This window comes from Pholcus phalangioides, unplaced genomic scaffold, assembly GCF_987345545.1.
Source record: "Pholcus phalangioides strain wild (caught in Gottingen) unplaced genomic scaffold, Ppha-v1.0 ptg000003l_1, whole genome shotgun sequence".
NCBI lineage: Eukaryota > Metazoa > Arthropoda > Arachnida > Araneae > Pholcidae > Pholcus > Pholcus phalangioides.
The window spans coordinates 46,019,122-46,034,210 of record NW_028301596.1 but is presented as its reverse complement, the minus strand read 5'-3'; the positions used below and the strand labels follow the sequence as shown (position 1 = coordinate 46,034,210).

Below are 15,089 nucleotides of genomic sequence, written 5' to 3'. Positions count from 1 at the left end.
TGTAGCAGCTCTTCATTTCCCACATTCTTCGGCAATTTTAGCAGTAATTAGCAAACCACATTCAAAGCAATAAATTGAAATTTTTGGCAAAATTTAGATAGCATTTAAGAGATAGAAATTTTCTGCATTCTCCTCGATGATGTATATAGTATATGGATATTTTACTAATATCAATTACAACGAGAAAATAGTTTTATCAAGCCTGCCTGCGGACCACCCATGCCATCGTCACGGACCATAGGTTGAGAAACGCTGCACTATTCGATGCCGTTTTCGAAATCACCACGCTAGGAATCCTTTAGGTACGCTATTTCTGAACCAGTGTTTTTATCAAGTGAGCGATATCACTTTCTGGGGATGAGGGGAAAGTGTGTTGACGCTATGGATACAGTCTAGCATCCTAAAGCCGGGTTTTCCTAGGAGCAGGTTTCCTGTGCCGCGCGCAACGTGAATCACCCAGCTCGACACGCCGTCCACTCACCAGTAAGAAAAGCGGCATGACTGTTTTCCTACAGAGCGCAATACGCCTGACGACAACGCTTTACGTCGGGCGTGATTGGCCGATTGCTTCTGGAGGAGTCAAATGCGTCGTGCGCCGCGGTTTTGCCGATATTCTCTTCACTCTTGTGTGTTTTCTTTTCCTTCCCTTCAAACCGGGGCATGCAGACGACAGAGTAGCTGATGCCAAAGCCATATATTTTACATAGTCACCCTGATCTGATGCGTCTCGCTAGGAAAACACAAACGCGTAGCGTGATTATGTAACACGTTTCTGTCGGCGCGAAATAGTCTAATTCGGTTCACGTTTCGCATCAAACCTATTCCTAGGAAAACCCGGCTTAAGGATTAGCTCAAGATAGCGTGTACTGAGAGAAAATCTCTTGAAAATGAGCTACGTCACATCAGTGTGTTTCGGCCTTTAGCCATTATTGACAAATACAAGAGCCAAAGCAACAACAGAAAAGTTTGTACATTAAATGGGCACTCTTTTAAAAATAGGCTACTAATTTAAATATACACTTTTAAATGGGCTGTAAGAAAAATAAGTTCAGAATACTCTGTGTTTTTGAAAAATTAAATATGTAAGCACTAATCAGAACTGTTGAAGCCACTACCACTCCCTTCAACAAGGCATTCTCATCCCTTTGAAAAAAGATGCGTGTTCCCTTTCTGTTCTGAATTTTTTTTTTCTTAACTTAAAACAACCCATAGGATCCCATATTACAACCATAGCTTCCACCGCCCTCTAGATCAGAGGTCTTCGTCCATTTCTTAGTCGCGAACAAGTGCTTGTACCACATCATCAGAAGAAGAGCACCCTTACGGCAAGTTTGACGTACGTGTATGCCTGAAAAATCATGTATGATTTTAATCCTCGAATGCAAGAAATAATATAAGTGGTTTGATTGGGACGTTGATCAAGTGCTCGCGAGCGTGAAAGCGAACGCGAGCATCAAACACCCTGGGCGCAGAAAGCACCACGGTGCTCTCGAGCAATAGGGTGAAAATGTCTGCTTTAGACCATTGCATAGCCTATTTTGTGTTCTACATAGTTCCCGAATCGGAAGATCGTGAACCCTTCAGAAACTTACCTAGTTACTATTTTACCACACACCAACTCCGGTCATATCGCCATAAGGCAATTTCTAACCAGTAAAGTTGGGTGAGAAATGAATATATATATATATATATATATAATAATAATAATAATAATAATAACATATCCTGAGACTGATTGATTCATCATGGCCGAGCCATGGAGCCATGAGAAACCGCCGAAGCTATAAATATGAAATTTGATCAATAGTTTTATTTTAAAATGGAAAAACTCGGCAAGAAGTGGTTTTTCGAAATTCGACCCCTAGGGGAGGTCATAAGGGTGGTGGTGGAGGGAAGGAGGTCAAAGGTTATATATAGAAATCATGCCGAGCCAAAACCGCTGAAGCTATAAATATGAAGTTTGGTTAGTAGATTTATTTCATGATTTCATGACGTAAAGGTTCACCACGAAGGAGTTTTTTCTAAATTCGACCCCTAAAGGTGTGGAGGGGATCAAAAAGTTGTGGAGCAATCATCACTGAAGCAATAAATACGAAATTTGGTCAGTATTATATTTTATGATACAGGGACTAACTGAGACAGGATTTCTGGAAATTCAACCCTCCCCTAATGGAGTTATGAGGGGTTCATATGCTATACGAGGGGAATTATCGCCGAGAAACTTTCAGATTACCAAATCCACGTGAGCGAAGCCGCGGGTAACAGTTAGTACAGTATATATATGCTCCCACATTTTCGTATTATTTAATACTACTTGCATTTTACTGACAAGAAAACAAAAAATATTGCAATACGTGTGTGTCAGTTCAGGCACCCGTGCTAATTTAGCTCCTTGGAGATTTTTATCCGGCCCACAGGAAACGACGAAGACATTTAAACTGATTTTATCTGGGTTTTCAATTATCAAATTCGAAAAAATAATTCGGCTTTTATACTGCCCTGGAATAAGTTTTAATAACCTTTTATATGGTTCTCGAAGAGATTGTTTAAGTATTATGCTGCCCGCGCACGCCAAAGTGATCCGGGGACGAAATATAGCCCGAAAGCAGACAGGTTAGAGCACCCATGATGTACATCAGCGTTTCTCAACTTTTTTGTTCCATCGCCCCTTTCTGCAGAAATTTTTTTCTTCCATCCACCCCCCCCCTCCCCACACACCACAGCAAGCTTACTCATACATCTTATCTCTTATATTCGAAGCCTCTACTACCCCCCCCCCCCCCCACCCACGAACTGTTCCATCGATATCGTGATGCGATATTGCCCACATTGGGGAACACTACTAAACCACACATGAAACTCGTCCATATTCCTTCCCGTAATTTCTAACGAATTGCTTCATGTTGGAATGTACGTGTACGTGTAGTGAACCTATAGTGAAGTTCGTTTCTGTGTAATGCTCGGTTAACGAGTGATGATTCGCATTACGAGCAAAGATTTTGCGGTTCGTCAATTTATTTCCACGTTATCACTACCGAGCTTTTATCGCTTTCGTCCACTCATGTAGTGTGGAATTGTGGGTAATACTCTTTCTTACAGTCTCCGTTCAGCGTGCTTCACTCGGAAAACGAACACCCGTGCGAGAGTGACTGTTTACTATACAAAACTAGATGTAGAATCGGACCACGCGTATTGTGCGTTTGAAGTTTTTTTAAATTCTGCTTGGAGAAAACTGGGCTGATTGCGTTATTGAATGTGACTTTGAGGGAATAAGCTCATAAATAGAAGCCAACATTTATCGAGAAGATTGTGTCCTTGTGGGAAAACCATAGGACTGGGGAGTTGCATGAGGATGACGTTGTAGAACTAGTGGAAGAACATGGTTGGGAGTTGACCATAGATAATGGATCTCCTTTGCACACAACAGCAAAACTTTATGGACGGTATCTCGTCTGAGGAAGAGAGTCAGAAAGTCAGAAGTCCCTAACTTTTCAAATGAGATTAGAGAGACGTATGGAAAGAATGTGGGAATCTGTGCAAAATATTGTAAAAAAGAAGAACCAATCAAATAAAGCTGTAGCAAAGCGAGCAATGAATCTATAAAACGGGAATGTAATTTCTCATTTACGAGAAATGATAAAAAGGAGGCAAAAGAAAGTGTCGTTCTTTCGTAAAGTCATAAAAAAGAACAAGTTTGCAAACAGCAGAGTCCGTAAATTGTCTTGAACTCTCTCTCGTCGTTTAGATTAAATTAATTTGTGACCCTTATCGTATCGTATGTTTATTTATTTCGTTACATTTAAATTCTTTTTATTATATTATATTACTACTGTGTTATTGTATTTCATTGTATTATATTACTATATTGATTGAATGCCGTTTTTAGTAGTCATTTTTGTGCGAGTGAAAGAGTGAATAATTATTGTGGGAACGAATTATCCAAATTTCTGCTGTTTCCTATGGGGGAAGTTTGATTCAAATAACGAGCACGTTGGCGGAACGAATTAAGCTCGTTAGGGGCCGTTCAAGTATTACGTAAGCAAATTTTTAGCCATTTTTGACCCCCATACCCCCCCCCCTTGTCAGCAAAAGTCAGCAAAACGCTGATCCCCTCCCCCCCTTGTCAGCAAAATTTCGTCATCAGCTCAGCCCCTCTGAATCCTAACTCATATTTTCGTAAAGGGTTGTTGATGACGTAAGCATTATCCACATCCCCCCTTGTCATCAAAAGTCAGCAAATTGGAAAATTGGAACCCCCCCCCCCCCATCGATGATGACGTAATACTTGAACGGCCCCTTAACCGAAGTTCCACTGAATTAAAAAAAAAAAGTTGCTTTACATTGAGTGCTTACAGATAGTCTGAAATAATTTTTAACGCTGTCTCAAAATAACTCTGGCTGCTCTATGACCATTTACTTGGATGGCGAACCTTCATCCGTGGGTACCACGAACTACTTCTAATTTGTTTTTTAACGGGTTTACAACTTTAGATCACAAAATCATTTTCAGCCTTATGTAAAAGAAGAAAAAACAGTTTTTTTAGGCCGCAATCCAAAACGCAAATGATAACTGACGACGACATTTCGAAGCCAAATTGAAGTTTCTAAGAAAAATATTTACATATGTAAGTTTTGAAAGTGCTTATTCTATACAGCATTGATAAATGATGTGGGATCGCATTCGTGCACCCGGCGGGCCAAGAATGCGATACCGCTTAAATTAATTTACTGATAAATTTTATCTTTTAATTTATTGTGCAAGTCAGCGGAAATCAAACATGTAACAGCAATTTCAAGATAATCGGCTTTAGAGAGATAGACGGAAGTAGAATGTATATATAGAAAAGAGAAATATCCATATTATTATAATATGAGAGGTTACATATATAACTTATATGTAATATCTATATAACTTATATTACTATCGCTATGGTTTGCTGACCAATGACTTCGCATGCCCACCGCAAAGAGCTGTGTAGCGAGTGGCCTGCTAGTGAGACTCTATGATACTTTCTTTCTTTCAACCCCGGTCTATCGCCGAGGGCGATTTACTACCGATTGAGTTGTGCCGAAAGTGGCAGTGTGTGTACCTAACAGTCTGAGTGCGTATACGGTGTTATATGCGAATTTTTTGTGCTGACATCTATATTTCAGAAGTGAAGTATAATGATTGAATATTTGTAGAATTGGTAGTGCTATTGATCTTTGCGGCAAGACTTTTTTAACTTAGGAGATCGACTCGCATTCGCGACTCGAAGCTCGGAACCACAGAAAACTATCTTCAGCAGTGAGATTATGTAAAAAAAATATTAATAATAATCGGCACCGTATATCAGGGGCGGGCTTCAAACAAACTTTTCCGTCGTGGGAACGATTATCACCGATAGCTTAAAGAGCATAAACGTTCCCACGACTTAAGGATTTGCTTGAAGCCCACCCGAGACGGTGACGACTTTGAATTTTTTTTTTCTGACCGACCCCAGGCCTTTGATGTTCGACTCAATTACCGTCATCCAGTGCCGTCTTAACGCATGGGCCGGGGGCCTCAAGAGTAGAGGGGACTTACGAAAATGAGATCTACTAAAAATTTTCTAGAATTTACCAGGTAGGGTTTCAAAAAAACCACTTTACCCGGTAGGCCCATGGTGCTCTTAATTTGAGGTGAACGATCAAGCTAAGACGCCTTGATATGACCGGGTGAACTCATCGTCCTCTATCTGGGAGAGACAAAACTAGTTTTACATTCAAAGACACGTTTAATTGTTGGAAAAGCGGCAGGGAACAGCGATTGGCTGAGCGATATAATACTGACGCCAAACTTCACACAAAGATGGCAGATAGGTCAGACTGAGTTCCCGGGAGACCTAGGTCAGATTAGGCTCCCGGAAGTCCTAGGCTTGTAACAAACATTATAATATGTATACAAAGTGAGTGCGTAACTCTCTTCTTGCGCAATTTAATGGTGAAACGTTGATTCTGGAGCGAAGATACTTCCAATTAGAAAAAGTATCCAAATAACGTGTAGAACTCAGACACGTCATTCATCCTTCAAGGGGTTTTATAGTTATGAAAAATAAATAAAAATTAACGTTTTATTCGGACCCCTAAGCTCAAAAACCCAAATAAAAAAGGTGTTGCACGTTTCTAGGTGCAATATTCGCCGAGATATTTGAATTGAAAAAATAAGAATGCAATTTGAGAACGAACAGCATAAATCAGAGAAAGAAGCGTCGTTCGTTAGTTTATTCTGTTCTTCCCGAATTCCTTCGATTCTTGAATTCCAATATCTCTGCGTATGTTGCACTTGGAAACATGGAATTGTCTTTCCTGTTGGCCTCAGGAGCGACAGCCCAATAACTTTCTAATGGGGTTGTCAGCACCGGATAAAAAAAATAATTTTTTGCATTTCAATAATTATGCAACCTTTCGCAACATGATTGACTACGTGAGTTCTATAAACGTTATTTGGATACGTTTTCTAACTAGTAGTACACGCCTCCAGAATCAACTGCTCGCCAGTATAATTCGCAAGGGGTAATTATGTAGTCATCCTGTATATTGACTGCTATATATGGTCAATGCTCGGTTTTACGTGAACCTCCAACTTACAAACACGCTCTTTTTTTTTACGAACTGGTCCTCCGCCCCGAACAGCAAGCCATAGAGCTAATGTTAAAATTCGCTCTATTTTACGAGAGAGAACTTATTTCTATTAACTCCTTTTTTTTTTAATAACGTGACCTTCACGTATTCCCAAGGGATCAGCATGATCCGTCCAGGGAATTTGTTAGTAGACATCCATGCCCGAACCGGAATTCGAACCCAGGCCTATACAATGAGAAGCTAGTTCCCTAACCACTCGACTGCCAGGCGGCAAGACTGCCACCGACTGCCATTTTACGCACTTCGTTTTCCTCCGTTATTATTTTCCGGTTATTTTATTCTTCCAGCCGCTTCCAAGAAAGAGAGAGTTGTAATCAATTTTTTACATTTCAATTCGTATGTTCTACGTGTCGTAAGAATCAATCACCTACATACAGATGTTTTGTGCACGCGTGGCAGGAAGGAGGGGTGGATTGTTGGTGGGGGTGATCATGAATTGAAGATGACAATGTAATTGTGTATTATGATTGGATAAACTGGTGGTTTCAGAAATGATATGATGCATTGCGTTATTGATAGGCCAAGTCGAGAGTTGGTTAAACTCTATTTCAGCCAACTGCTGTTCGTCTAATGTCAACAAAACGGAAAAGATTGTGCTTGGCAATTGGATGAAAAAGATATTTTTTTTTTTGAAAGAAATTAATGTGTGACGATAGAAATTGCCAAAAAAGTACGGGATTCAAAAAAATCACATTCAGTCGTCTAATCAAAGAACAGCAAAACATCGTTTCTACGGCAAGTGCTTGCAGTGGCGTTCCGTAATCTTGGCGATATTTCTGAGAAGCGAGATTCGCGTGAAATGTTATCACACATCAATTCCATGAAATTTTACATTTACGGAAATTTTTTAGATGAAGAAAGAGCAAATAAATGACTTTTACGGAAATTATCAATAAAGATGAAACAAACTCATTTTTCTTTTCCCGCATTTTTATTTTTTCATTGTCTCTGCCGTTTACGAACTAATCATCAAGTGCGTACGGGTTCGTAAAAGCGAGCGTCGACATTTATCGATGCTATAAAAGTTTATTTTATTCATTTTATGCTCTTATTTGCCAAATGTAGACAAAACATAAAAATAAAAGATTTAAGCAGTGGAGGTCATCCAATATGCCAAGTCCTGGAAATTTTCTTTCATTCCTTTATTCAATTAATTTTTTAGGGAATTAGTTTGTTACTTGGGAGCAGAGGTCTTCTACCTTTTCCTAGCCGCGAGCACTGCCTGTACCCATCATCTAAAAAAAGCACTCTTATGGCAAGTTTGACGTATGAATGCATGGGAAAAAAAGATTATTTCAATACTTGAAGGAAATGTGTACTAAGTATTGAATTTTAACGCTGATCAAGTGCTCGCGAGCACTAAATCGGAGACGACCATCGAGCACTGTGGGTGATTCAGGAAGCACCATCGTGCTCGCGAGCAACGGGTTGAAGATGCCTGCTTTGGAGCTATAGAAAAATGTCTTTAAGGAAATTTTGCTCTCAAACGGCTTGGTAGTGGGAGCTGGTGTTTCTTGTATATATGACAGCTTTTTTTTTTTTTCCTTACACAGTGGAGACCACGAATTTGAACGTATTTAGCTCTAAGTCGAAATCATCACGCACTTTTCCTTCTATCAACATGTATTTTAATATTTTTTTCATGACTACACTTCATAGAAAAATTTGAGTACTAATTTGTCAACGACTATCATTAGAATTATTTGCCCGACTAAATAAATTCTTATGGATGTATAGATTTAATTGATGAAAATGCAATTTACTATCTAGAATGCTAAAAAAAAATTAAAACATCGATTTGACTATCTTTTTTTCCTCCATTGCCTGTAACGATATTTCAATAGTACTCTTCCAATATTTGTTATCATTATCACATGGTATTACGAAGGTTTTAACAACTTGCTGTTGCGAAGATATAATTTGGAAAGAGAGAAAATTCAACTGCCCCTGCGGGGACGCGAACCCACGTCCTTTCACTTTCCGGGTGAACGCCCTAGACCACTAGACTACAGAGGCACCGGACCTCTCAATCTTTCCTTGGAGCTCGTGTACACTAAAGGGACCTTACATGGACGGCCGGACCAGACTTAGGTCAAACTCACAACTGCTGACGCTGCCACCAGATGGCGACTTATACAAGGATGACGTCATTCTCCGCCTACCATATACGAAGGTTTTAACACAACTGGCTGTTGCGAAGATATATTTTGGAAAGACAGAAAAAATTCAACCGCCCCTGCGGGGAATCGAACCCACGTCCTTTCACTTTCCGGGTGAACGCCCTAGACCACTAGACTTTTCTCTCTTTCCAAAATATATCTTCGCAACAGCCAGTTGTTAAAACCTTCGTATGGTAGCGGAGAGTGACGTCATCCTTGTACATATGGTATTATGTATCAATGTTTCCTATCATTTACTTTTCCAATGTATGGCAACATATGAATTTTTTCCTACAGTCAAAACATAAGTGTATTTGCTTATGTTCGTCTTCTCTACCCACTTGTTGCTTACTCTTTGTATTACTGTACATCATTAAACATGTATAAATTGTAATTGAAATGTATATATTTCTAATACCATCAACTTTTATCTTGTGTGAGCAACGCCATACCAACCATCAACGCCCCCACATTTAGCACACACACACATTCCGATTGTTCTTGCGTCGGTGAAACATACCCTTTTAGAAAATAAGAGTTAAAAAAAGTGTAACGTGATACTGTAGTATTGCCAACTTCTTGGAATTGCAGCAAGTCAATTCTGAACACGGATTCATGATAAAATAAGTCGCAATTGTGATACTTGAATGCATAAAATTTTCTCGGAATTGAATACTTATTTATTATTATTATTATTATTTGATGAGCTGAGAATTTCTAAGTAATACATGACACTCACGGTTTGTAATTTAACGCCTATAAAATCCTTGGGGGGGTTGGTGCAAATTTTCCGAAAAACCCATTTTCCAATTTTTAAATACCATGAAATTTTCTGCTTCTAACTGTGTTCGCGTTTTTTGTTCTACCTGTACTAAAAATATTTTTAATATACTTTAATATAAACTGCTGGCAGGCATCACACACATGCTAATGTTTTCACTAAAAAAAAAATGCGTTTTTCTCAAACTAAATTTTTTATATTAGATAAGGAACATATTTTTCGAACACCACTCATTCAAATGCCTTGAAACTTTGTGTGTCTCTCAATACTACGGTGTTACACGAGGACGTTTTACTAAAATTATTTTAAAAAAAAGTTATGGCACACAATATGGGTTAATTTTGGTGATTTTTGGAAAAAATTGCATGTTGTTGAAGTTAAAATTCGAGAAAAAAAAATTACCAACAATTGAAATCCTAAGTAAAAGTATACCAGCATAACACCATAATGTTGAGAGACACACAAAGTTTCAAGACATTTGAATGAGTGGTGTTCGAAAAAATGTTCCTTATCTAACAAAAAACTTAGTTTTCAGGAAAAAAGCATTTTAGTGAAAAACATTAGCACACATTATATAATGCTTGCCAGCAGTTTATATTGAAATGTTTGAAAAATATTTTTAGTACAGGTAGAACAAAAACTTTGACACAGTTAGACGCAGAAAATTTCATAGTATTTAAAAACTGAAAAATTGGAGAGAAAATGTGTTCTTTTTTGGAAAATTTGCGTGCACCAACCCCCCCCCCCACCTTAAATTCAATTAGAGCTATTCAGAGACAAGTAGAAAAGAAAGCCAGTATATATACAGGGTGATTCCATAATCCCCCCCCCCCCCTGCCATATTTTACTGGCAAACCGTTCATCTTAGAGACATACTTCCAATTAGGAAAAGTATTCCAATGGCGTGTAGAACTCAGATACGTCATTCGTGTTGTAAAGGGTTGTATATAGTTATTAAAATATAAAAATTAACTTTTTACACGGACACCCTGTCCTCAAAATCCAAATTTGAGAGTTTAGATCCCTGTCTCTCCTGAGGCCAACGACGGAAATTCCACGCTCCTAAGTGCATCATTGCAATATTCGAGATATTTAAAATCAAAATTCAGAGGACAGTTGGGAAAGAACAACCAAAGGACAGCATCGCTTTCCCTGACTTATACTATTCTTTCCTAACTTTCTTCAGAGATTTTTGAATTTAAATATCTCTGTGCAAATATAGCACTTGGAAAAGCGGAATTTTGTCTGTTGGCCTCAAGAGTGACAGGGCAATAACTTGCTAATGGAGTTTTTGGGGACAAAGCGTCCGTATATATAAGTTAACAAAAAAGTTAGTTTTTCTACAGTCGAATCCCGTTACAACGAACTCCAAGAAGCCGGAGAAACCATTTCATTATAGCAGAATTTCGTTACAAAAGAATTCCAGATTTTTACATTCTTCGTATGTAAACTTATCTCGGGGATTAGAAAAGTTTTCGTTATAAAACGGGATTTTCGCTATAACGGTATTCGTTAAAACGGGAATCGACTGTATTACAATAGTTACTTAGTTTTACTATTATACAACCACTTGCAATATGAGTGACAGGGTGTCCTGTAAGTGCTAATGCGGCCTTTATCTCATTTACCATTTGTCATAGAGGTATGATTCCAATTTAAAAAATGCTGAACGGGCATTCAAAAATTAACACTGTATCAGTTTTGAGAGTGAAAATACAGTGTGTAACAAAATAAAAGATTTAAAAAAAAATCTATATTTTTAAACGATTCCCTTGTCATCCAACTTCCAATTAGAAAGTTGTTGCCTAGTCTCTCCTTTTGAATCCAAAAATCTGAGAAAAGTTAGGAAAGAACAGCCTAAATGAGGAAAAGGACCGTTTTTTCCCAAGCTTTCTCCGATTTTTGTATTGCAACATCTCAGTGAATATTGCAGTTAAAAACGTGGGAATTTTTTTTTTTTTTTTTTGTTGGGTTCAGAAAAGACAGGGAAACAACTTTCTCATTGAAAGATTTTTATTTTGTTACACACTGTATTTTTCACTTTCAAAACTGGTACACAACAACACTGTAATTTTTGAATGCCTTTTGAACATTTTTAAAAAAATTGGAATCGCACATCTACGACGGACGATTGATGAGATAAAGGCAGCTTTAGCACTTACAGGACACCCTGTATATGAATCACTACAATGTCTAATAAAAAAATTCATTTATTGCCATATTAAAGAAAAATCTTTCTTTTTTGACAAAAATTGAGCGAGATATAATAATGATAACGTGACCATTACGTATTCCCAAGAGATCTTTACGATCTGTCCAGGGAATTCGTTAGTGTGTTAGTAGACATTCACGCATGAACCCACACCTGCACAGTAAGAAGATAGATTCCCCCTAACCACTGGACTGCCAGGTGGCATATATATTGATTGATCAATAGAATTATTTAATTTCTATGTATTTTGAGCAGTTTTCCTCACCAGGAAACACGTTATTTGAGCCAAGGGGCCGTATGAAAACTCACATAGGACATCTAGTATGATTTTATTGCAATTTCATTCAATGAGATTTTATCGGGAGCTGCTAGCCTGCTAGAGCAGGGAGCACCATGGTGCTCCCTGAAGCACCCTGAGTGCTCGATGCTCCTGTCCGGTTAGGCGCTCGCGAGCACATGATCAACGTTTCAGTCAAACCACCTTGTACAAATTGCATTCACGGATTGGAATCATCCTGATTTTATGCATTTGTATGTCAAACATGCCGTAAGGGTGCTCTTTTGATGATGGGTACAGGCAGTGCTCGTGACTAGAAAAGGTTAAAGACCTCTGTTCTAGAGTGCACCTGATGAATTAAATTGGTCACAATTAATCAGTCTTTGAAATAATTCTCTGTATGCCCATGGAATGGTCCATCTTGTCTCTCAGGAAAAAAAGAAGCTTCCACTCTCTCTCTCTCTTCAATTATCTGTAATTAAGCCAGTTTTAATCGTAAAAAAAAACGCATTTATGTTTTGTTTCGCACGAATTACATGACGTATGGATCGTACGGAAAATAAATAAGTTCCGTAAATTTTAAGAAATATATATATTTTTCCCGTTTGAGACCATTTTTTGCTGCCGTTGCTTCAATGATGGCCGCCAAAATTATTTTACAACAACACTGAAAACTTATAATACCTCCAGATTGCGATAATGAAATTCCCATTCTGCTGTTGTTGAGTTTGGCGCTACTCCCTATTTCGTAATTCTTTCCAAATACTATTTCGTCAAATATAACTTTTTGCAGAGTCCTATTTGCTTCTACATGCAGGGCCGTCTTAAGAGCATCATGGGCCCCCTCATTTCCCTCCTCATTTCCCCATGAATGAATAAACACCACCCAAGCAAATTTTGTTTCGCTTCCTGATTCTCCCTAGGAGGCCCTAAACAGAAATAATTCAGTCAGAACAAACCGGAAAATTTTGACGGATAAACCCGTGACCGATTCCATTTATAAGATATACAGCGTGTAACTAAGCTGATGGTCAGAGCTGTAACGGTTGGTAGTTCTCGCCAAAACAAACAACTTTCACCATACAGTGTGGGGTCGGAAAGCAAGCTGAGAGGAGCGAGAGGGCGCATGTGTGGTGAAAATGGAGAACATAGTAAAAATGAGTAATAAAAAAATAAAGAATATTTATTATCGAAAACTTTACAGCAAATGCTCAAATGTGGCCCACACACGTGAGTGTTGTGCATTTCATGTTAATTCAAGTTCAAGTCAAGTTGAGTCAAGTTTTCCCCATGTTAAATATGCCTCACATGTGAACGTAGCCTCGTCCGTAAACAGGACAGATGCTGCAAACTGTGGTTGCAGTATGCCTTACAGAAACCAGCGTGCAAATGTTACACGTTATGGGAAATCCGTTCCATATAAGCCTGGACCCGCTGGAGTTCGTAGGAGTGTAACCTTTGTTCGCGCAACACACGCCATATGGTCGACACTTTGGTCACTAGCTATTGCTCGCGTACTTCGTTCAGGCTGGTCGTCCACTGTATCAAGGATTTGTTCTATCCGATTTACCGTTCTCACAATCTTTTTTCGACCTGTGTCATGTCTTTGAGTGAGGAACGAGCTCGTTTCCAAGAGTTGTCTGTGTTAGCGTTGACATTTTCTCCGATCGGGTACCGCCCTGTTTGAAAATCACCAAAGCTTAGGTCTTACACCAAAGCTTAGTATCTTACCGCTTATACGGCAATGCCATTTACCGCCCCGTAAATAAAGGTGCACATCGGCTTTCTCTGCATTCGAATATTGCTGCATCTCTGCCGACGAATAGCATCTGAATCACGGGTTCTGCAAAAGGTGACATTTCATCCACTCTAGAGGAAGCGCCCTCTCGCGGATCGCCGCTTGCTTTCCGACCCCACATTGTATGGAGAAAGTTGCTAGTTTTGGCGAGTTCTATCATCCCTTACAGTTCTGACCATCAGCTTAGTAACACCCTGTACACTATAAAGAACATTTACAGCGATAGTAAATGTGCATACTCATTAAAATGTACTTATGGTAATAGGAATTAATCATGAATTAAGTAACCACTGGATTGGCTATAAATAAAAATATGCTTCGAATCCTTGTTAGTAAGCAGCAGTTTTCTTCACGAACTCATGAGCTAATATTCATGATAGACCGAATTTAAAGAAAATTCTAGGAAAAAAACGGCTTTATTGTAACATATAAATCAAGGCGACTGTCACATGACCATTTTGATCGGGTTATGCTCAATACCGAGAATGATCTTCTATTAGTCGGACAAAATTTTTGATTTCGTAAGAAATTTTGATCTCACGGCGTTAGTACAAGTGTATATATATACATATATTTCAAATATAACTTACAAAAAATATACTATACATCATATGCAGGTCGGGTAGGGGTAGCCGATGTGATTGGTTGTACACTGTGCATGTGGTATCAGACAAGAGGCAGGATTGGACGGATGCAGCCAGGCAGAGATAGATAGTTAGATAGAGATACAGAGACAGAAAAAATAGAAGAATATAGACAGAGGAAGAGAGAGAGAGAGAGAGAGAGATAGAGAATATTATTAGAGGACATTCGCGTGTACAAAATGGTGGACAAACGGACATTTACATAAATAGGAGGAAAAATAAACACATTTCCTTATACAGAGAGAGAGAGTTGGTGTTGAGCAGGGGTGCGGAAATTTATATTCGGTGTTTTTACTTAATATTTTCAGTGTAGAAGCAAGCAGTGATTGAGATTGGAAGGAGAAAGAAGCCATTGGTGCTCATGGAAAAAATCAACATATAATATTCTAGATATTTCATTGACATCATGAAAAACAAACAAATAAACAAAATAAATAAAAAATAAAATAAAAAGTTCACATTCTCAAGGAGACAGCCAGTGAACAGACGTCTCTTATATAGTCAACATACACCACCTACCAATAACTATCCGGACGACCATAGACATCTGTAGTT

The 15,089-nt window shown here is 38.6% G+C and overlaps 1 protein-coding gene across 1 annotated transcript in view; it reads right to left on the bottom strand.

Annotated features, from left to right (window-relative positions):
* LOC149088694 (potassium/sodium hyperpolarization-activated cyclic nucleotide-gated channel 3-like) overlaps positions 1-15,089 on the bottom strand; it is a 116,222-nt gene that overhangs the window by 26,118 nt on the left and 75,015 nt on the right. The window lies entirely within an intron of this gene.